At 42.3% G+C, this 23,600-nt stretch overlaps 1 long non-coding RNA gene and 1 pseudogene across 1 annotated transcript in view; one reads left to right on the top strand and one right to left on the bottom strand.

Moving 5' to 3' along the window:
* Positions 1-527: 527 nt before the first annotated feature.
* Positions 528-23,600, bottom strand: part of LOC102260852 — a 29,688-nt gene continuing 6,615 nt past the window's right edge. The window contains exons 4-5 of the long non-coding RNA XR_314311.2: positions 17,600-17,741; positions 528-886 (exon numbers count right to left, since the gene is read on the bottom strand). This is a non-coding gene — a long non-coding RNA (uncharacterized LOC102260852). The remainder of the gene's footprint in view (positions 887-17,599; positions 17,742-23,600) is intronic.
* LOC102260561 lies at positions 15,000-15,821 on the top strand (annotated as a pseudogene).

Below are 23,600 nucleotides of genomic sequence, written 5' to 3' on the forward strand. Positions count from 1 at the left end.
AGGGGGAGAAGTTAGAAATCGTTGCTCCAGCTGCACAGATATCCTTAACACCAACTACTTCCCATCGCCCCCAAATCTCAGAGTTGGCTACTTGCTGGAGGTTAGGGGTTCTGGGGTGCACAGCCAGAGAGAAACCGCCTTCTCCAAACGTACCCTTCAGGGCCCACTCTCATCATGGGCTTGCAAAATGTCCAGCCCCCCTTACCATGGGTCCACCATGAAAGATAGAGACAGAGGTCACGACGGTCAGACCCACCCTCGACTACAGATGTCGGGACCTTGAAAACAGTTTTCTCCCATCACCCGCCAACCCTGCCTGCAGGGCACTATGGATTATGATTTTCTCAAAAAATGCATAATTCGAGTCATTACTCTGTGACTGCCACAATTATATTAGGTTCAGTTTTTTGTGCTAACATTAGTTAAATATAACTCAAGGATTTAAAAAAATCCGTGTGTAAGTGAACCAATGCAGTTCAAACCCGCCTTGTATTTTGGATGTGAGGTTGGGAATCCAAGTATTCAAAGGGCTGACACTTTATACCTGGATTTTCAACTGTGAGGTGGGGTAGGTTGGCACCCCTCACCCCAATCTCGCTGGTCAAGAGTTAATGATGAAGATTTTTTTCCAAGGGTCTTAGGGTTTGCAAAGTGAAAGCACAACTAGGCAATCCCCAGGGTGTTCCTAAGAAAAAAGAAATGCTGAGGGTTCTTATAATGAAAAGGACGTTTTTGAGAAGAATGGGTCCTGCATGCTTAGCCTCTGGGTTGGTCTGCGATGGCAACACTTAAATGTCAGGGGGTCTGGATACATGCACACTCTTTCCTTAGGTCTTTAGGGGGAACCGGAGGGTTATCTGGAGGTTTGATGTATAGCCAGGCATTGCTGCAGGACCGGAAAGTTCAAAAGTTTAAGTTCCCAGGCTTGTTAAAGTAAGGATGGTTTCCTTGTGCCTTAAGCTACTATATTTTTGCTAATTTAACAGCTTGACTATAGTGACTCCATTTTATTTCTTATCTCTTTCTTCACAGGCCAGGCCTTGCTTGGTTACATAACCAATGTTTTCTGTTTGAATTATTATTATTGTTTGAAAACTTTAATGTTGACATTATTGTAGACTGCCCCTCATCCTCCCCACCCCCTTTTGCCCACCTCCTCCTCCCCCCACCTCCCCCTCTTTTGGCCTTTGTCACATCATTTTCCATGTCCATGGGGTCTGCATATATGTTCTTTAGCTAATCCCTTCATTTATCCAGGCATCCCCACTTCCCTCCCCTCTGGCTCCCTCCAGTCTGTTCCATGTGTCCATGCTTCTGGTTCCATTTTTTTCGTCCGTTTATTTTGTTCATTAGATTCCACATATTAGTGAGATCATATGGTATTTGTCTTGCTTTGACTGGCTTATTTCGCTTCACATAATACTCTCAGGTCCCTCCATGCTGTCGCAAAAAGTAAGAGCCCCTTCTTTTTCTATAGCACGTAGTATTCCATTGCGTAAATGTTCCTTTTTTCATTAATATACCAGAAACCTCATTAAATGGAAGAGGCTTGGGCCTCTCTTGATCCCCAAGAAGCCCTGGTTTTAAATAGATGTCAGCAGCCAGTTAGCTGGGGTCACAAAAACCCTTTGTTCTCTGGACTAAGCATCCCAAGTTCTTTCAACAGTCTCTCATTTTTTTAATTGATTCTCTCTCTCTCTCTCTCTCTCTCTCTCTCTCTCTCTCTCTCTCTTTTTAGATGAGCCATGTGGGATTATTGGCATTCGAGAAAACTCATTTTATCAGAGCTGACTGCTCTGTTTCTTTGAGTTTTTGGTTTTTTTAAGATTCCACATATAAGTGAGATCAGAGTATTCATCTTTCTCAGTCTGACTTATTTCACTTAGCATAATGCCCTCAAGATCCATCCATGTTGTTGAAAATGGCAAGATTTTCTTCTTTTTGTGGCTGAATAATATTTCATTGGAGAGAGCCTGGAAGGGCAGTTGTAGGAAACAACGTAATAGATCTTATTTGGGGGGTTGGGAGGAGTTCATAAACCCAGAGTGAAAAAGACTAGAAAGATACAAACTAAAATTGTACAGTAGCCAGTACATATCCGCCTGCATTTCTAGAGCGTTGTGAAGGTTGAATGCGAGACTGTTCAGCCAAGTGCGTCCCTGTACTGGCTACTGTAAACAGCGCTGCAATGAACACGGGGTGCATGTGTCTTTTGGAGTTAGTGTTATCTCCTTTGAGTAAACATCCAGAAGTGGAATCGCCAGATCATATGGTGGTTCTGTATTTTATTTTTATTTCTTGGGACACAAAGTATCTCGCCCGAGGTTACACAGGCTACAACCCGCCTCCCTCCGGGATTTGCCATTTGACTCTCTGGGTTCTGCAGAGGACACGGCAGAAGCCATGCAGCAGGACAGCGGGGCCCGCGTGGGAGCCTCTGGGGGTCCCCACGCTTCTCAGAGGTTCTCTGCAGTGGGTCCCGGTCTCCGTTGAGCAGAGAGGGCGTGAACCAGTGACAGCGGCATCATCACCCTTGGTGGGGCTGCTCTGGACCCACTGGCTGGTAGGTTTGGGGGGTGCAGAATACAACACAATTGCTTTCGAGCCGAGCGGTCCAGGCAGAAAACATGTCGATTTAACAATTTATATTCATGTACGGATTACAGAGCAAGATCTGGCGATAAAGGACATAAAGGGGCCTGGGGACCTCGCTGTCCTCTCATTGTGTGTCAAGGGGCACAGCAGGGCCTTCCTGAAGCCACCCCGTGCACGGCACAGCTCTCCCAGACAGATGTCTGCGCTGGCAGGTCACGCGGGGGCTGGAGGCATTTCATTTCTCTGTTTGTTTGCAGCTGATGGTTATCATTCTTGGTTAGAGGTAGCATGAATGTTTCTTACTTTTTGGAACAAAGGTAGCAATTCCAAACCAGAAACACTTCGGTTTTGGTTTTTAGTTGTTGTTTTGGTTTTGTTTTCTTATTGCAAAAAAAAAACGATAGCCACTCATTGTAGAAAATGTAGAAAATACAGATAAGCCAAGAGAAGAAAATGAAAAGCTTCCCCAACTCCAGGTCTAAAAATAACCATGGCTAGTGATTTGGTTTGCACCCTTGTACATTTGATACAATTTTAGTTTGTATCTTTCTAGTCTTTTTCACTCTGGGTTTATGAACTCTCTCCAACCCCCAAAATAAGGTCTATTACGTTGTTTCCTACAACCACCCTTGCAGGCTCTCTCTAATGAGACTACATCATTTTCACACAAGAGGTTAAGCCAGTCCCAGCCAGCCACCCAGCACCCGGCTTTCACTCATGGAAGGGCAGGGGCCTCTGGTCAGAAGGAAGAGGCATCCACAGGTGGCAGCCTTTCTGCCTGGGAAGTGCCTTTACACAGCACCCCCTGCTCACCCTGGCTGGCCTCCCCAAGTGCCCTGGTCTGCATCCCTCAGACTCCATAACCCTAAATCCCTTCCCTCCACAGGCCTGGATGATAAATCGCAAAAATGAGCTAACAATGGTGTTCATACAAAAATCATAAATCCGAATCAGGTTTATAAAGGCGCTGCGTTAAGAGGTACTTAGTATCAAGTTCAGCTGGCAGACTCAGTCCTGGAACACACATGGAATATTTGAACTCCTACATCCTGTATCAGCCCCTTAAGTTAGCCCAACACCAGACAGCGTTTTAAAGCACTTGGATGAACAGTCTCACATTCAGCCTTCACAACACTCTAGAAATGCAGGTTGATATTATAATTTCTATGTTACTGATGAAAAACATTGAGGCTCAGAGAGTTTCAGTGACTTGCCTAAGGTCAGAAGACTAGTCAGTTACACAATCGTAAGTTTTCATACGTGGGAGAGAATCAAAAGACTTATCTAACCAGGTAACACCAATAGGACTAGAATTGTGTTGACTCTGATCGCCTGGGGCAGTGTGTTAACAAGTATGGGGTAAGAGTAATGGCTAATATTTCTTTTTATCCTCAACAGTTTTATTGAGACATAATTGACATACATACAACAATTCACCCATATTTAAAGTGTACAATTTGATGTTTGACATATGTACACACTCATAAAACCATCACCACAACCAAGATAGTAAACATATCCATCACCCACAAAAGTTTCCTCCTGCCCCTTCGTAACCCTTCCCTCCAGCCTCCCCCTGCCTCTCAGTCAGTCACGATGTGCCTTCTGTCACTATGAGTTAGTTTGCACTTTCAAGAGTTGTATGGAAATGGAATCATGCCCTATGTACTCTTTTGGTCTAGCTTTTTTTTCCACTCCACTTATTTGAGATTCATCCAGGTTGTTAACAGGTTTTTTCTTTTCATTGGTGAGTAGTATTCCATTGTGTGGATATACCACAATTTATCTATTTTCTTATTGATGGGCACTTGGTTTGTATCTAGTTTTTGGCTTAAGAGTTTACTATTTCTTGTACTTACTTTAGGCCAACACACCTCTAAGTGCTTTATATATGAAATCATTTAGTCACTCGGCCAATGCTATGACATTAGGTAGTTACTCTTCTGCTTCTTTTTTAATGAGCTAATTGAAGCACTGCATGGTTGAGTAAACTACCCAAGGTCATGCAGCTGTTAAATGGCAGAGCCAGGATTCAAACCCAGGCAGTGTGATTTCAGAGTCCACATTCTCACCTGTCCTGCTAAAATGCTATGTTTAGCAATGCCTATCATGAACGGGGCTGGGAAGATGGCAATTGTACCATGTGTTTGCAGTACTCAAGCTCTTTTTCTTTTCTTTTTTTCAATCCTCACCTGAGGATATTTTTCCATAGCTTGTTTGTTTTTGTTTTTGTTTTAGGTAGAGTGGAAGGGAAGGAGAGAGGAAAGGAGGGAAGAGAAAGAGAAACATTGATGAGAGACACATTGATTGATTGCCTTCCACAACATGCCCCAACTGTGCTGGGAAGGAACTTGCAACCCAGGTACATGCCCTTGACCAGGAATTGAACCTGCAACCCTTTGGTGCAAGGGCTGATGCTCTAACCACTGACCCACACCGGGGCTGCAGTACCCAAGCTCTTAATAACTGTCACCATTTGACATCTAAACTGTCCTACCACAAAGATAATTAACAAAATAAACTGATGAACGGAGTGGATCCAGAGACATGGAAGCATGGAATAGAGTGCAGAACCTCAGAGGAAAGGCAGGAGAGAGTGGGTGGGAGGTAATCAACCAAAGACCTTGTATGCATGAACACAGACAATGGGGTGTTGAAGGCCTGGGGTGGGAGGGTGGTGTGGGGGCAGGCTGAAGGGGGTCAATGGGAAAAAGGGGGATATATGTGATACTTTCAACCACAAAGAATTATAAAAAAAATAAACACATAGACTGTCCTACCATATGTTTAAGTCCCCTTATAACATCCATTTCAGCTACTCATAGAATAGAGAACATTTCTAGGTATGAATTTATGCAGCACTAGAACTTTCCATCCCAACAACAAGGTTGGCCTTACTTCTTTAAAAAAATCTATTTTTTACTTTTGAAAATGAATCAGTGTAAGTTAGGAACACATGGTTGTCACTAAGTAGTATCTTTGTATTTGAAAGTTTTAAGAGAAATCACTGCACAGTACAACTGGGGATGACTCAGCCGCCCCTTTTCTGAGTGCACAGGGCTTTTGAGGAATGCTTTTCAGAAAAGTTGCTCTGTTTGATTTTGGTTCTTTCTGGCTCCCCTTCCTCTTTCCCAGCTGTGAGGATGCGGTGTGAATTGCAGCCACGCCTCACCGCTCTGAAACAGAGCAGGGCTTTCTCTGCCACTTGTAACCCTATTGTGTAACGGTTTATAGAAAGACTTTGTTCCTTTAACAGAAATGAGAGCCACAGCTCCATGGCTGGGGATAAAGGAAGGGCATTCCTAGCCATGCCAGCACACACCATCCTATATAATAAAAGCGCAGTATGCAAATTGTCCCCTCGACCGGGAGTTCATATGGGAGTTCGACCAGGGGGCAGAGCTGGCCAGGGGAAGGGAGGGAGTACCCGGACAGTAGCCAGCAGCTGCTAGGGATCCAATCAGTGCATGAATTTCATGCACTGGGCCTCTAGTAAATAATAACATGCCTGGGTTTGTCCCACCTGCTGAGCCTGTCCTATTCAGCTATCAGACTTTGATTTCAGTAAATCAACATGAACTTGAGGACAACCAGCTTCTCTGCATCCCTAGTTAGGGAGTTGTAGGAACAAGGTTGAGCTGGCAGTTCCGGCAGTGAGCTTGTCAGGCAAGGTGGACTGGTATTCAGCCGAGAGGGGAGGGAGTGGTTAGTGGATATCTGCTGTGTGTCTGGCCCTGGGCCTGGGCTGTGGGCACTGTGGTGGACAAGCCAGAGGTCCCTGTGCTCAGACAGTCTCATGGGGAAGCCAAATATTGAGTGAGAAAGAGTACAACTGGAACAGACTCCAAGTGTGAGCCATTCTATGGAGGACAAGCATGGAGCACAGAGCACAAAGCATGTGCTGGATTGGGGTGTGAGTCAGGGGAGCTGCCCTGAGTCGGGGGCACAAGGAAGGCTTATCTGGATCAGGGACATTTAACTAACACCTTATTCCTATAGGTATTCTAGTTCTCTCCTCACATCAAATCAGATCACCAGGAAGCCACCCAGCAGGGGGAGGGAGAGGGGGTGGGCCATCCCCTACAGAACCACCTCCGGGGCCTGGGGCTGGAGGTGCGGAGCTCATGAGTAGCACTTGGCTTTCATCAGAGCTCATGCAAGAAAGGACCCCAGGTTTTCGTATTCAAACGTGCTCTGACCCTCATCAGCTGTGTCATTTTAGTTATGTTTGTAGCTTCTTTCTCTCACCATGAGAAGCCTAGCACCAAACAAGATCAATATATTTACTCCTCTGTTCAATTCTACAATACACATAAATTTGTTTCATAATAACTATACCCAAACCACTATTAACAATAAACCTACTAATGTGTTAAGTCAAATTCAAGTTTTCTTTGCAGTTTTTTTTTTGTTTGTTTTTTGGGGTTTTTCTTTTTTGTTTTTTGTCCTTTTATCTTCAGGCTGAGGGTGAAATACTGTAGCTAAAAGTTATTTGGATCCCTTTCTATTTTTTTTTTTTTAATATGGTTGTTACCTATTTGATATATAGCTAACTTCATTTGTTTCTGTTTATTTCCAACTTTGAAGTTAAAAAATTCTTGTTGATTTAACTTTTTACATGTTAATTATGATGTGTCTTGGTGTGGGCCTCTTTGGGTTATTCTTCTTTGGGACTCTTTGTACTTCCTGGACTTGGATGTCTATTTCCTTCACCAGGTTGGGCAGGTTTTCAGCCATTATTTCTTTAAATAGGTTTTCTGTTCCTTTCTGTCTCTCTTCTCCTTCTGGGACCCCTAATGATTCAAATGTTGGAACTCTTGATGTTGTCCCAGAGGCCTCTTAAACTATCCTAATTTTTAAAAATACTTTTCTGTTTTTTGCTGTTTTGATTGGGAGATTTCCACTACCTTGTCTTCTAGCTTGCTGACTCAATCTTCTGCATCAACGAATCTGCTGTTGATATTTTTCATTTCAGTTATTGTAGTCTTCAGTTCTGATCGGTTCTTTTTTTATATTTTCTCTTTGTTGAAGTTCTCACTGAGCTCACCTATTCTTCTCCCATGTTATTGAGCATCCTTATAACCAATGTTTTAAACTCCTTATCTGATAGATTGCTTGTCTCTGTTTCATTTAGTTCCTTTTTGGGGTTTTGTCCTGGCCTTTTATTTGAAACACACTTCTCCATCTCCTCATTTTGGCTGCCTCTCTGTGTTTGTTTCTATAAATTAGGCGAAACAGCAACCAGGCTTGAAGAAGTGGCCTTGTGTAGGAGCTTCCCCTGTGCAAGCTGCATGTGCCAGGTGTCTTTGGCAGGCCAGCTGGAGCCAGAGCATGTGAGGCAGTGGGAAGTCACAGGAGTAACACTCACTGTGACCTGGAGCTGAAGCTGAAGTGAGCACAGGCCAAGGGAAGTCCCAGGGACAAGCCACTCTAGAGAAGCCAGTTGGAGTTGTAAGTAGAGTGTGCTCGGGCCTCTGGTAGTCCTGCGGGCAAGCCACACCAGGGCCTGGAGCTGAAGCTGGGGTGGTGCAAGCTGTAGGGAGCCCCAGGGGTAAGCCACTGGAGCTGGAGCTGAAGTGGGTGTGGTTTTCAGGAAGTCCTGGGGACAAGCTGTGCATGCACCGGAGCTATAGCTAATGCGGGTGCAAGCTGAGGGGAGTCTGGGAAATACACCATCAAGCCTGGGGCCCAAGCTGCACTGGGACAGCCATGGCTTGTGGTTGGTGTGCCTGGATAAGCTTCTGCCCATGAAATCATTGGGGACGGGAGGGCCATAGATGGGGCTCTGGGGCCTCTGACATGACACCAGAGAGCATGGCAGGGGGAGAATGCTAAGACTGCATCTACCCTCTGAGCTCTCGAGAGAAGATGACAGCGGCCTTAGATGTGTGTTTAATTAGCCTCCCCATAGGTTTGCAGCTAAGAAGATAAGCTAATAGGCCTCTTTCACAGAACGACTGGGCTCCTCAGGATGTCGCCTCTCTGCTGCTCTCGACGGGTGTGGCAGCTGGAAAAGAACACTTTCTCTATTTGTTCCAATCCTGTGGACACACAAGTATTGGCCCCACTGGCCACCAGAGCCGGGTGATCTAGAGGTGTTCTCTAGGGGGCAAACACAAAAATTGGGGGGCCAGGCAAGTGTACAAACTCCTTTCCAAGAGATACCGGAGACCTGGAGCAAAGCAGATGGACAATGCAAAGGTGGCATCCCCCGCCTTTGTCCCCAGAGAAAACCTCAGTAGGCCCCTAGATGTGTTGCTTAATTTTAATATACATTGAATTATTCATGAATACTACCATGTGTAAAGTGCGGGGAAGTTGTACTCTCTTTCATTTCAGATTTTAACAAGGCCTGTTCACTCTTTCAGCTATCACATCACCAGTGGTCACGAATGGTATTGGAGGGACCATACAGCTCACCTACACACACCTCCGTCTGCCACTGCCACCTCATGGTGATTCTACATGTTTGGGGCAAGCATCTGGTTATGTTATTATGTAAAGTGTAGGTAGGCCCATGTATTTATATATTGATGCATTATTAATTTATTATAAACTACCTTTATTATGCTCTTTTTATAAGCTATTTTTATTTCTCTTTTGTATTAGAGTTAGGAGAGCCTATTGTTTTTTTAATGACATATATCCCTGAATTCCCTTTTAGTATATTAAAGGGATAATAACAAAATAATTACTTATAAAAAGGAAGTATTCATTCTAAGAAACACCTCTTAGAGGGAGAGGGCAGTGTGCGCCCTCGTAGTGAGCATTGATTTGTCAGCTCATAGTGAGGACCCCGATGGTCTAGGATGGGTCAGGACCCATCCCTGAACCCAGGCTCACTGTGACCTGGGGAAGGAAGTGCCCTTCTTGGCTAGCCTAGTGAGCTGAGCACCAGGCATAAGGAGGGCAGGAGGAGGGGAGGCAAGACTCCAAATTACCCAGCCCCTCTAGGGCCACCTGGAGATGGGGACTGGGTCCCACAGTGAAAGTGGAGAGCGCTTACTACATGAAAGCAGAAGCGAAGCTAAACTGGCTAATGTGACAGTTACCCGCAAAGACCAACACACACCAACTTAAAACCCAAGTAATGGAAAAGGGCTGATGGAACATTCCCTACCATGGCCTGCAGAGCTTACAAAACAAACCCACAACAAACCAGACTGCTACGGAAAAAGAGAAAAGAAAGCTGTCCTCGAGATAAAAGAAAAACTGCAAAAGAAAGCCGCGAGCCACTCTAAATAACAGTGATGATGCAGTGACAACAAAGCTTCCACCTAAAATTGGCAGGAATCCCGACTGTGCTGCGCACACGCACAGCGGGAGATGGCAACACCGGGAGCAGCGTTTGACAGCCTGCTCCTTGGCTGAGTGTTAAATCAGACCCCAGGAAACACGAGCAAAGCCCTAATTTTGGAAACCCTTGACAGCATATAAGCAGTTGTACATAATAACGGCTCTCTAGTAAGAGCCACTTACTTGTAAGCACCAAGGAAAAGACGTGCATTGTTCCGGTCCATTGGTGGCCCATCTGACGCCCCTTCTCGTGGGCTGCACACTGTATTTTCATAAAACAAAGCCTTGGGAGAGCTCCATACATGTCACATCACCCCGTTGGGTTTTGCATGGAACCAGGAAGTGAAAAATTAAGCCTAGAATATTGATATTCTAATTTGCTGATGGAGGAGCTATACTTAGTAATTAATTGAAGAAATGCTTTTGAACATATTCCATGGCCCGACACAGTGCCTAGGGCAGTGATGGCGAACCTTTTGAGCTCGGCGTGTCAGCATTTTGAAAAACCCTAACTTAACTCTGGTGCCGTGTCACATATAGAAATTTTTTGATATTTGCAACCATAGTAAAACAAAGATGTATATTTTTGATATTTATTTTATATATTTAAATGCCATTTAACAAAGAAAAATCAACCAAAAAAATGAGTTCGCGTGTCACCTCTGACACACATGTCATAGGTTCGCCATCACTGGCCTAGGGACACAAAGACTTGAGCCTCAAACTCTAGTGGGAGATCACAGTCCACACACATATGTGCTGGGCGGCACCACAGGCTACTCCTCCGAACCCCCCTTCACTCCACCCCCTTCATTCTAGCTCTCTTCTTCCTGGACCAAGCAGTCTTCTGCCTCAGAATCTTGTGTTTTGCTGTTCTCTCATCCCCAGATATTTGATGGATCCATCCCTCTCTTCATTCAGGTCTCTGTACAAATGTCACCTTCTTGGACCGCCTGACCGCCTCAGTTAAAATAACAATCCTTACTTTTCCATCCAGTCTTTTTATTCTCTCACTCTCACCTCTTTTATCTCCCAGATCAGTGGTTTGTCTTCATAATAGTATCGGTATTTGATGTTAAAATAATGGTTAAAGTTATTGCTTTCTGATCTTTTAACCAAATACCTCAATTCTTTCATGTTATTGTCAGGTTACCTGTCTTAGATATTAGATACAGAGCACATCTTAGGCCTTAGTTCAAGAAGAGAGAACACTCCTTAAAAGGTAAATTTACAGAACTGATGCAAGTTCAAGGACAAAATTCCTCGAGGTAAAAGAAATCTGGTCACATCTTCTTTTGGAGGGCCGGTGGGGTGGGGGGGGTGCCACCATGAAAGGATCCAGCTGTATCACTCATTTGGCATCCTTCATTGCCGTTTTCAGTTGGTGTTAATAAATGTTGATGAGGATGTGGTCTGGTGAATATGGCGGGTGGGTTAATACTTCCCAGGCAAGATCTTTTAACATGTCTTTAACTGGTTTTGAAGTGTGTGATGGTGCGTCATCATTAAACAAAATTACTTTGCCATGTCTTCTGGCCCATTCTAGTGGTTTTACAATCAAAGCGTGGTTCAAATTGATTATTTGTTTTTGGTAGCGATCAGTATTAACGGTTTCACCTGGTTTTAGAAGCTCAGAATACACCACACCTTCCTGATCCCACCAAACGCAGAGCATTGTCTTCTTTCCGAAGTGATTTGGCCTTGCAGTCGATGTTGATGGTTGACCTGGATCAACCCATGATTTTGTGCATTTGGGATTCTCAAAATAAATTCACTTTTCATCGCCAGTCACAATTCAACGCAAACAAGACTTTCTTTCGTGCCGTTGAAGCAGCATTTTACTGATGACTTCGGTTTTCCATTTGTCTTTCGTTCAGTTGATGTGGCACCCATTTTCCTTCCTTTCAAATCTTTCCCATTGCTTGTAAATGATCAGAATCATTTGCTGAGCAACATTTAATCTTTCTGCAAGTTGTTTTTGAGTTTGACATAATTGTTGGTCTTCAAACTTTTTCGGTTGATCTGGACGTTCTGTCTTTCACATAGAACTCATTACTTTTAAAGCGTTGAAACCAGCGTTCGCAAGTACCTTGAGATGGAGCATGTTCACCATAAGCTTTCTGAAGCATACGATAACTTTCAGCAGCACTTTTCTTCAAAATAAAGTAATGAATTAAAACTTCCCACAAATGCTCTTTTTTTAGCACAAAATTCGACATTTTTAAGCGTAAAAATATCTATGATGTTAACACCTTCAGAAAATTTGACATATGAAGTTTTGAAGCTTGCTGCCAACACAACAAAATAGCATACATATCAAATCGCATATATATCAACATATGTGTAACTCCATCTACTGAAACAAATCCGCATTATTAACCGGTACACCTAGTATACAGTTGTTCAGGGGACAGATGATAGCAGCGGGGATGAGGGTGATAGGAGAGACGGACAGGAAGGAAATCTAGGAGTTCACTGGGAGCCCTTGACAGCCTGGATATGGCAGGTAAGGGAGAGGTTGGTATCCAGGATGACCTCCGGCTTTCTAGCTTACTCAACAAGGATCCAGCACTAAGATTGACCTGGTTGGACCATAATCTCGCCTCTAAAGACAGGATCAAATACTGTGGCTTGTCAAACCCACTAGATTCACCTGGAGTGGAGGAGAAATTTCCTGAAGGAAAAGGGGTCCCGGTAGCAGGAAAAGAGAAATGGGAAAACCAGCTGAACAGACCCAACTGTAGCTCCCACAGGCCACTGCAGAGATAACACGGAGGGTCTGGTCTCTGACCTTCGTGAGATACTGGCAATAAGCATCAGGCTTATATTCACCATTAATCACCAGTTTGCATATACCATCAGGCCAGACACCAGGGGACACCATCCTGCTGCCCAGAAGGTCCCTGAGATGGTCAAATTCACTGCCATCGGCACACACCTGCAGGGGGCACTGTTACTCTTCTCACTCACTTCCCTGGTCCCTGAAGTAGCCAACCAGGTGTCATTTTACCTTAAATCAGAGGTTTAAAGGGCAGAAGGATTAGTTCCAACAGCCTCAGCCAAACTGGGAAGTGGCAGAAGGAGCTAAGGTAGTGTTGCTGCACGGAACATTTAGTCCTAGTTTCGCATAAACAGGCACAAAGACACACGCTCACGTGCTCCTTGGCGTTCCTTAAACCTTTCCCATCGTGTCAAGGAGATATGGATCTCAGGAAGAAAAAATGCTCTTTGTTTATCCTAGGTGTTTCTTTCAGTGGTACCTGGAAGCCTTTGGCAAATATGTTAGAATTATAAACCAGGATGATAAGCCAGTGAGGAGGTTAAAATAACAAGAACTAGTCTTTCAAGGTCCCCTAAGGTACTCAGCAAACCGGTTGTATTCATGGCAAAGTAAAAGAAGCCAAATTGCCCAGGATGTTTGTCTAAGAAAATGATAGTGTGGCCTTTAGTGTATCCAGTGACGGATGTGGACTTGCCAAGGTTTGCTCAGTCCTTGTACAGGGACAGTGGTGGCTGCCGGCTTTATTGTAGAGAGGAAGGGGGCAAATGCTGTCACTAGCACGTTGGCTTTTTTGGTTTGTTTTTCTTTTTTTAAGTATTGTTTTTAAAAATGTGTTGGAAGTATTTCAAGTAGTCAAGAAGGGAAACCAAACTCAGGGAAAGAGAAGACACTGTGCCACAAAGCAACAGAAGACAAATCCTGGGTATTTGTCACAAGGGTGTTGAACAGTAAACAGAGCTAGTTACAATCTTCTCTAAACTGGTGGGAATACTGGGCTGAAAGTATTAAGTAAATCAATGATGCTTCCAAGTTGGTAGTTTCTGTGCTTCTTGTTCTTCTCTGGGCCCGAGTCCACGGTCAGGGTTGCAGCCATCTCCAGGGAGGTTGTACCTTTGCTCTTGGCAGCTCTGCTCAGTGATAAGAACCACGGTGTATGGAGAGCTCTGGACGGGCCAGTGCTCCAAGAGCTTCTCCTGTTTTTTCCATTGCATCTTCACAGCAGCCTGGGAGGTAGCCCTGTACTTTAACACGAAGACATTAAGGTCTCGTGAGGCCTTTCATCAGTAGGTTAACTTACTGAAAGTTCAAGTGGCCATCATTAACTGAAAATCCAAAGCTAGTAAGTGATGGCACTAGGGTTGAAACCTGGGAAGTCTGTGTCTAGTCTCTGCCAGCTGAGCGATTGTTTTTAACTGTGCCTTCCACACTTTCTCTTCTATCTTGTTGCTCCATGAATTCTGGCCCTCTCGCTCCAGTCTGGGGCCAGGCAGAAGGCGGGGTGGGTGGGCATGATGGTAACAGAGGCTACATAAGAGGCAGATTTTACCTTTGTGCTTCAATTCTCGGTTGACCACGGTGAACCCCCTGCTGGCCACATGTGGGTGATTGGCAGCAGTGCCCAGTGCTGGCTCTGTTGCCAACAACTTCCCGGCATGCAGAGTAGACACAGAATGACCAAGGAAACCCAGAGGAGCAGAGACTCATGTAACTTACCCAATAGCCATCGTTCCCTCTGTGCTTAGAAACAGAATGCAAATTGTATTCCAGCTGGCGATGGGCCCAACCAAAAGGCTACATTTCCCTGCTTCCCTGCCTTCGTCAGCCATGTGACTAAATTGTAAGCAATGAGATTTTGCAGAATTGTTGCTAGAGTCTTTTGGGATTAATGGAAGCTGACTCAACAGGGAGGTGAGTCCTTTTGTCTCCTTCCTCCTTCCTAATGCCTGAGATGCAGCTGCAATGGCTGGCACTCCAACAGCTGGCTTGGACACTGAAGTCATTTACTTTAGGTGGTAATGCTTCTCCAACTGTAATGTGCGTATGAATCACCTGGGAATTTTGTTAAAAATGCAAACTCTGGCCCTATTCGGTTTGGCTCAGTGGATAGAGCATCGGCCTGCGGACTGAAAGGTCCCAGGTTCGATTCCGGTCACAGGCACATGCTGGGGTTGTGAGCTTGATCCCCCCATGCAGGAAGCATCCCATCGGTGATTCCCTCTCATCATTGATGTTTCTATCTCTCTCCCCCTTTCCCTTCCTCTCTGAAATCAATAAAAATATATTTTAAAAAATGCAAACTCTTATTCAGTAGTTCTTGGGCATATTCCCTAGTACTTTTCACTGAGAGAACTTAGGCGCAGTAACCCTCCTAATATATATGAGTACACCTGACACCCAAATCTTGGCTTCTAAAAGCCGTTTGAGAAGAACAACAGCGCCGACTGTCAGTGCCGGCCTTCCTCGTGTAAGGGGATCTCCTGGACCCTTGCTAATTCAATTTTTCCCCCATTCCGGTCCTTCCCTATCACTGCCCACTTCACCTTGGATCATGTTCAAGAAATGTGAAGAAAAAGCCAATGTGTCCAATTGCATCCAGCTGAAAACATCAGTTATAAAGGGTATTAAGAACCAACTAAAAGAGCAATTTCCAGTTATTGAACCATAGCTTAATCAAATCATGCCTAAGAAAGATCCTGTCAAAATAGTGCGATGCCATAAACATATAGAAATCCTTATAGTAAATAGAGAGCTACTATTTTTTAGACAAAGAAAAGGGCTTTTTTATCCAACCCTAAAATGGCTTACAAATATCCCTTTATGGTGCCACACTAGCAGGTTGAAAAGGAGCCATCAAATTTGTACTCGGTGGAGCAAATATCATGTGTCCAAGCTTAACTTCACCTAGAGCTAAACTTGACCCTGCTGCCGCCGCAGATACGATTGTCGCTATCCCAGCAGGAGGAAGACAGCACACTCTGTGTGTCGGAGCCATGCGATGTCTGCAGAAGATACTGAGAAAGTCAACAAAGGAATTGGCATCAGAGATGTCCATTAATTAAATGATGGACGTTGGCATATGAAGACATATTAATGAGCCTCAGGCCCAAGCCGGTTTGGCTCAGTGGATAGAGCATCAGCCCATGGACTGAAGGATCCCAGGTTCAATTCCAGTCAAGGGCATGTACCTTGGTTGCAGGCTTGATCCCCGGCCCCAGGTTGGGGTGCATGTGGGAGGCAACCTTCCTCTCTCTAAAATCAAATTTTTTTAAATAAAGGCCAGAGAAGAAAAGTCACAGGATCATATGACTAGATGTAGAAAAAACATTTGACAAAAACCAACACCCATTCATGATAAAAACTTAGCAGACTAGGAATAAAGGGGAACTTCCTCAACTTGATAAAAATTATTTATAACAGCCCTAATCGGTTTGGGTCAGTGGATAGAGCGTCTGCCTGCGGACTGAAGGGTCCCCGGTTCGATTCTGGTCAAGGGCATGTACCTTGGTTGCAGGCACATTCCCAGTAAGGAGTGTGCAGGAGGCAGCTGATCGATGTTTCTAACTCTCTATCCCTCTCCTTTCCTCTATGTAAAAAAATCAATAAAATATATTTTTTTAAAATTATTTACAACAAACCTACAGCTAACATCATATTTAATGGCAAGAACCTCAAAGCTTTCTCACTAAGAACAGGTACAAGGCAAGAATGTCCCTTCTCACCACTACTTTTCAGCACCATACTGGAAGGCCTTGCTAATGCAATAAGTCAAGAAAAGGAAATGAAAGGTGTATAGGTTAAGAAGGAAGATGTAAAACTATCCTTAGTTACAAATGATGTGATTGTCTATGGAGAAAAAAAATCAACCAAAAACGCCTGGTACTAATAAGCAATTATAGCAAGGTTGTAGAATACAAGGTTAATATACAAAAGTCAACTGCTTTCCTATATACCAATAATGAACAAGTGATATTTGAAATTTAAAATACAATCCATTTACATTGGCTTCCAAAAAAATGAAACATTTAGATAAAAATCTAACAAAATATGTACAAGATTTTTTTAGGAAAACTACAAAATTTCAATGAATAAGATCAAAGAAGAACTAAACAAATGTAAATTCCATGTTCATTTACAAGCAGATATGGTCAATATTGTCAAGATGTCAGTCTACTCAACTTTAAAATACAATCCATTTACATTGGCTTCCAAAAAAATAAAACATTTAGATAAAAATCTAACAAAATATGTACAAGATTTTTTTAGGAAAACTACAAAATTTCAATGAATAAGATCAAAGAAGAACTAAACAAATGTAAATTCCATGTTCATTTACAAGCAGATATGGTCAATATTGTCAAGATGTCAGTCTACTCAACTTGATCTATAGATTCAATGCAATTCAATTAAAATCCCAGCAAGCAATTTTTTGGATGCCAATAAACTAATTGTAAAGTTTATATGGAGAGGCAAAAGACCCAAAATAGCCAACCCAATATTGGAGGCCAGGATGAGGGCCACCCCCCCCTCCCCCCCCGCAGTGCACGAATGTTGTGCACTGGGCCTCTAGTTTTGTTATAAATCTAAAACTGCTCTAAAATAGTCTTTTTGCAAAAGAGAAAATGTAGCAAAATGTAAAATCCTGGTGAATATAAATATGTCAAAATTCTCAATATTTGCAACTTTTCTGTATGTTGAGAATTATTTCAATGAAAAGTAAAAAAACAAAATTATGCCATCTTTCAAGTAATTAGTTTCTAATTTTAGAAATTCATAACCTGAGAAAAAATAGTATTTGATGTTTGAACCACTCATTCAACAAGCATTTATTGAACGCCCACCATGTGCCAAGCATGAAAGCTAGAGAGACTACTCAGTTGGGACCCTACCCTTAATGCCCGTGCAGAGAGATAGGTCTGATTCTAGTACCTGCTTTTCCACTCTGCTGAGTCAGCTCCTCTCTAGGATCCTGAGGTAGATTCCAATGCAAACCCCCCGAGTTGTTATCACTGTCATTGTTGTCACTGCCCTCATAATCCACTTCTTCAAATAGCAAAAATCCTTCCTAACACTGGAGAAAAAGTAAATAAAGAGAAAAAAGTTACATGTAGGTTTGTTGAAAGTCATAAGTAATAGTAATAGCATATACTGCAAGACATTTCATTGTATTAATACACAAATAGTCCACATTTTAAGACTCCCGACTTTTGCAGAGCTTTTGAAGACATTTCCCTTGGTTTGGGAATCAATATGAAAACATCCATTGTGCTGCAGTTATCAATGTTAAATTGCATCTGAGGTTTTGGCTTGTTCCAAAGCACTAAATCAAGTTGTAGATTGCTCATGGCCTTAGCAGAGCAATTGTCACCGAGGCATGCGATACCCCACTTGCAACCTTTTCTGCGATGCAGGGCCTAGACACAAGCCTATTTTTTCATAACAGTCAGCTTGAAAACCCAAGTTTCCATCAACAACAGAATGGATAAATCGTGGTATATTCGTACAATGGAATAGTATACTGCAACAAAAAGGGCAAACTACTGCTACAGACGGCAAGGATAGATCTCACAGACTAATGTTGGACAGACACCAAGTACAAGAGTCCATGTTGGGTGAATTCATTTCTATGAAGCTCAGAACCAGCTAACACAATGTATGCTGGTAGACGCAGGGAAAGTGCTCACCCTTGGAGAGGGGTGAATATTAACCGAGTGCAGGCACAGGGGAGCCTCCGGGGGTGCTGAAGATAGTCTGTATCTTGATCTGGTAGTGATTACATGGCGATTATAAACACTGGCTAAAAATCACAAAGCTGTACTCTTTAGATTTTTGTACCCAACTGTATGTAACTACCTCAATTTTAAAATTAAGTAGGATTGCCCTAGCCCAGTGATCGGCAAACTCATTAGTCAACAGAGCCAAATATCAACAGTACTTCTTCAAAATAGACTCGCCCAGGCCGAAAACTGACTTCTGCGCATGGGCCACGAAGTTTCAATCGCACTGTACGTGCGCCCGCACGTGGTATTTTGTGAAAGAGCCACACTCAAGGGGCCAAAAAGCTGCATGTGGCTCGCGAGCCACAGTTTGCCGACCACGGCATCGGTTTGGTTCAGTGGATAGAGCGTCAGCCCACGGACTGAAGGGTCCTGGGTTTGATTCCGGTCAAGGGCACATACCTCAGTTGCAGGCTCAATCCCTGGCCCTGGTCCAATGATATTGGGACCAATATTTTTCTATTGCTATAAAAAAAATGTCATTGGAATTTTAGTAGGGATTGCACTGAATCTATAGATTGCTCTGGGTTGTATGAGTATTTTTTAAAATCCTCATCCAAGGATATGTTTTTATTGATTTTAGAGAGAGGAAGAGAGAGAGAGAAACATTGATGTGAGAGAGAAACGTCGATCAGTTGCCTCCTATATGCACCCCGACTGGGGATCAAACCCACAACCTAGGTATGTGCCCTGACCAGAAATTGAGTAACTTTTCTGCTCCTTTCTCTTTTTCTTCTTTTGATACCCCTAGAATGGGAATGTTTATTGGCTTGATGTTATCCCATAAGTCCCTTAAGCTTATCTTGACTTTCTTTATTCTTTTTTCTTCTTCTCTGATTGTGTAAGTTCCACTGCCTTATCTTTGATCTCACTGGTCCTTTCTTCTGCTTCATCTAGTCTATTTTTGAACCCCTTTAGTGTGCTTTCCCCGTGACTATATTCTTTAGCCCTGTGACTTCTATTTTGTACTTTATATTTTATATCTCTTTGTTGATGTTCTCACTGTGTTTATCCATTCTTCTGAATTCAGTGAGCATCTTTATGACCATTATCTTGAACTCTTTATCAGGTAAATCACGTATTTCATTAAGGACATTCCCTTAAGTTTTATCTTGTTCTTTCTTTTGGAACATATTCCTTTGTTTCTTTATTTTCTTTGACTATGTTTGTGTCTATATATTAGATAAATAATATTTCATTGTGTGTGTATATAATCACATTTTCTTTATTCATTCATCTGTTGGTAGGCACTCCCAGAAGAAGACATAGAAAAGGGGTCATTTGTTGATTGTTTCTTTTGCTATTCAGGCTGTTTTCATATGATGGCTGTTAACATGCGAATGCATATATCTTTTAGATATCCTGTTTTCATTTCTGTTGGGTATATGCCCAGTCATAAAATTGCTGGATCATATGGTAAATCTATTTTTAATTTTTTTACAAACCTCCATATTATTTTCCACAGTGGCTAAAAACAATTTTATTCCCATCAACAGTGTACAGGTTCCCATTTCTCCACATCCTCACCAACACTTATCTCTTCTCTATTTTATAATAGCCATTCTAACCAGAATGAGGTGATATCTCATTGTGGTTTTGATTTGTATTTCCTGATGATTACTGATGTTGAGCATCTGTTCATATAACTGTTGGCCATATAAATGTCTTCTTTGGAAAATTTCCTATTTTTGTTTCTCTGCCCACTTTTAAATTGGATCGGTTTTGTTGTTGTTGTTGTTATTGAGTTATCTGAGTACCTTATATATTTTGAGTATTAACCCCTTATTCAACATATGATCTGAAAATTTTTTTCTCCCATCCTATAACTTACCTTTTCTTTATTACAAGTATTTTTTAAAATATATTTTTATTGACTTCAGAGAGGAAAGGAGAGCGAGAGAGAAATAGAAACATCCATGATGATAATCATTGATCAGCTGCCTCCTGCAGGCCCCCCTACTGGGATCGAACCTGCAACCTAGTCATGTACCCTGACCGGGAATTGAACCATGACCTCTTGGTCTTCTGAATTCAGTGAGCATCTTTATGACCATTATCTTGAACTCTTTATCAGGTAAATCACGTATTCTCATTTCATTAAGGAAGTTCCCTTAAGTTTTATCTTGTTCTTTCTTTTAGAACATATTCCTTTGTTTCTTTATTTTCTTTGACTATGTTTGTGTCTATATATTAGATAAATAATATTTCATTGTGTGTGTATATAATCACATTTTCTTTATTCATTCATCTGTTGGTAGGCACTCCCAGAAGAAGACATAGAAAAGGGGTCATTTGTTGATTGTTTCTTTTGCTATTCAGGCTGTTTTCATATGATGGCTGTTAACATGCGAATGCATATATCTTTTAGATATCCTGTTTTGTGTGTTATATGTTTTTATTGATTTCAGAGACAGGGAGAGAGAGAGAAAGAGAAAAAATGATGAGAGAGAAACATCCATCAGCCACCCCCTGCCCACCCTTACAGGGGATCAAGCTCCCAACCCAGGCATGTGCCCTGACCAGGAATCAAACGGACAACCTCCTGGTGCACTGGATGGCACTCAACCAACTGACCCACACCAGCCGAGCATCAGCTGTATTTGAACCCACAACTGGGAATCAGTGAGTGCAGAGGGCCGCTATATAGTTTTTACTCCACGTCCCTAACCCTGTGTGTCATATGTTTTTATTGATTTCAGAGACAGGGAGAGAGATAGAAAAAATGATGAGAGAGAAACATCCATCAGCCACCCCCTGCCCACCCTTACAGGGGATCAAGCTCCCAACCCAGGCATGTGCCCTGACCAGGAATCAAACGGACAACCTCCTGGTGCACTGGATGGCACTCAACCAACTGACCCACACCAGCCGAGCATCAGCTGTATTTGAACCCACAACTGGGAATCAGTGAGTGCAGAGGGCCGCTATATAGTTTTTACTCCACGTCCCTAACCCCTGCGGGGTTTAAGGGTCAACTACAGTTTGAAATCAGCAAGTGTGATGCCTCCAATTTGTTCTTCCTCAGGATTGCTTTGGCTATTGTCTTTTGTAGTTCCATAGACATTTTAGGATTTTTTTCCTATTTCTGTGAAGAATGCCATTGGAATTTTGATAGGGATTGAATCTGTAGATAGCTTTGGGTAATAAAAACATTTTAATAATATTAATTCTTCTGATCCATGAACACAGAATGTCTTTCTGTGTCTTCAATTTCTTTTTTTTAAAGTCTTAGTTTTTGTTATATAGTCTTAGTCCTAGGTTTTTATTTTCATTATGAATGGGACAGTTTTATTTTTTCAGATATTGCATTAATACAGAAATACAACTGATTTCTGTAGGTTAATTTTGTATCTGCAACTTGAGTGTTTTTGATCTTAGAGAAAAAGTTTTCAATTTCCCACTATTGAGTATGAAGTTAGCTGTGACCTTGTCATATATGGCCTTTATGTTGAGGTATGTTCCTTCAATACTCAATCTGAGGATTCTTATCATAAAGGGATGTCATCCATAACCCCACTGCCCAATCCTCTGGCAACTATTAGTTTTTCTGTATCTCTGAGTCTATTTGTTTTATTTGTCACTTGTTTAGTTTTTTTAAAATCCCATACATAAAAAAGTGAAATACAGTATTTTTCTCTGATTTATATTACTTAGCATAATACCCTCCAGGTCTATCCATGTTGTCATAAATGGCAAGATTTCATTCTTTTTCATGGCTGAGTAATACTCATGTATGTGTGTCCTTCTTTATCCATTCATTTATTGGTGAACACCTAGGTTGCTTCCATATCTTGGATATTGTAAATAATACTGCAGTGAACATAAGGGTGCATATATCTTTTAAAATTAGTGTTTCATTTTCTTCAGATAAGTGCCCCAAGTGGAATTACTGGGTCATTCTTTGTCTCTTGTTATAGCCTTTGTTTTAAAGTCTATGTTGTCTGATATAAGTATTGCTATTCCAGCTTCTTTTTTATTTTCATGAAATATCTTTTCCATCCCTTATTTTCAGTCTCTGTGTATATTTCAATCTGGAGTCTTATGTAGGCAACATATGTATGGGTCTTGTTTTTTTATCCATTCAGTTACCCTGTTTTCTAAGGGAGCACTTAGTCAATTAACATTTAAAGTAATGAGCGAGCCCTGGCCGATTTGGTTCAGTGGTTAGAGCATCGACCCATGAACCGAAAGGTTTCGGGTTTGATTCCCAGTCAAGGGCACATACCTCAGTTGCAGGCTCAATCCTGGGCCTATCGGGGTGCATGTGAGAGAGAAAACCAATCGGTGTGTCTCACATTGATGTTTCTCTCTCCCCTCCTTCCATCCTTCCACTGTCACTTATTGCCATTTTAATTGTTTTCATACTAGATTTATAAGTGGTTGGTCTACTTTCTTTAATATAGGGTGTCCCCCAAAAATGTATACACACTTTAACAGCTGGTATCTCAATTTTGAAAATGAACTGTATGTTAATAAATGCTGCCTTTATAATTATTCAAAGTGTGTGTATACATTTTTGGGGGGATACTCTAAATATGTTTGCCTTTACTAGTGACATTTTTCCGCCATATATATTTTTTTAATATATCTTTATTGATTTTCAGAGCGGAAGGGAGAGGGAGAGAGAGTTAGAAACATCAATGATGAGAATCATTGATTGGCTGCCTCCTGCACTGGGGGTCGAGTCTGCAACCCTGGCAAGTGTCCTTGACCGGAACCGAACCTGGGACCCTTCAGTCCGCAGGCCGACGCTCTATACACTGAGCCAAATCAGCTACAGCTCCCCATATATTTATTTCTAGTTTTTGCCTTTTCTTTTCCACTTAAAGAATTCCTTTTAACATTTCTTGTAATGCCAGTTTAGTGATAATGAACTCCTTCACCTTTTGCTTGTCTGAGAAAATCTTGATCTCTTCTTTAATTTTGATAACCTTGCTGGGTATTCTTGGTTGTAGGTTTTATCCCTTTGATCATGTTGAATATATCATGCAACTCCCCTCTGGCCTGAAAAGTTTCTGTTGAAAAGTCAGCTGATAGTCTTATGGGCATTCCCTTTTATGTAACTCGTTGTTTTTCTCTTGCTACTGTTAGATTCTCTCTTTAACTTTTAACAATTTAATTATAATCTTTCTTGGTGTGTCTCTTTGGATTCA

The sequence above is a fragment of the Myotis brandtii genome, unplaced genomic scaffold, assembly GCF_000412655.1.
Source record: "Myotis brandtii unplaced genomic scaffold, ASM41265v1 scaffold59, whole genome shotgun sequence".
NCBI classification, from domain to species: Eukaryota; Metazoa; Chordata; class Mammalia; order Chiroptera; family Vespertilionidae; genus Myotis; species Myotis brandtii.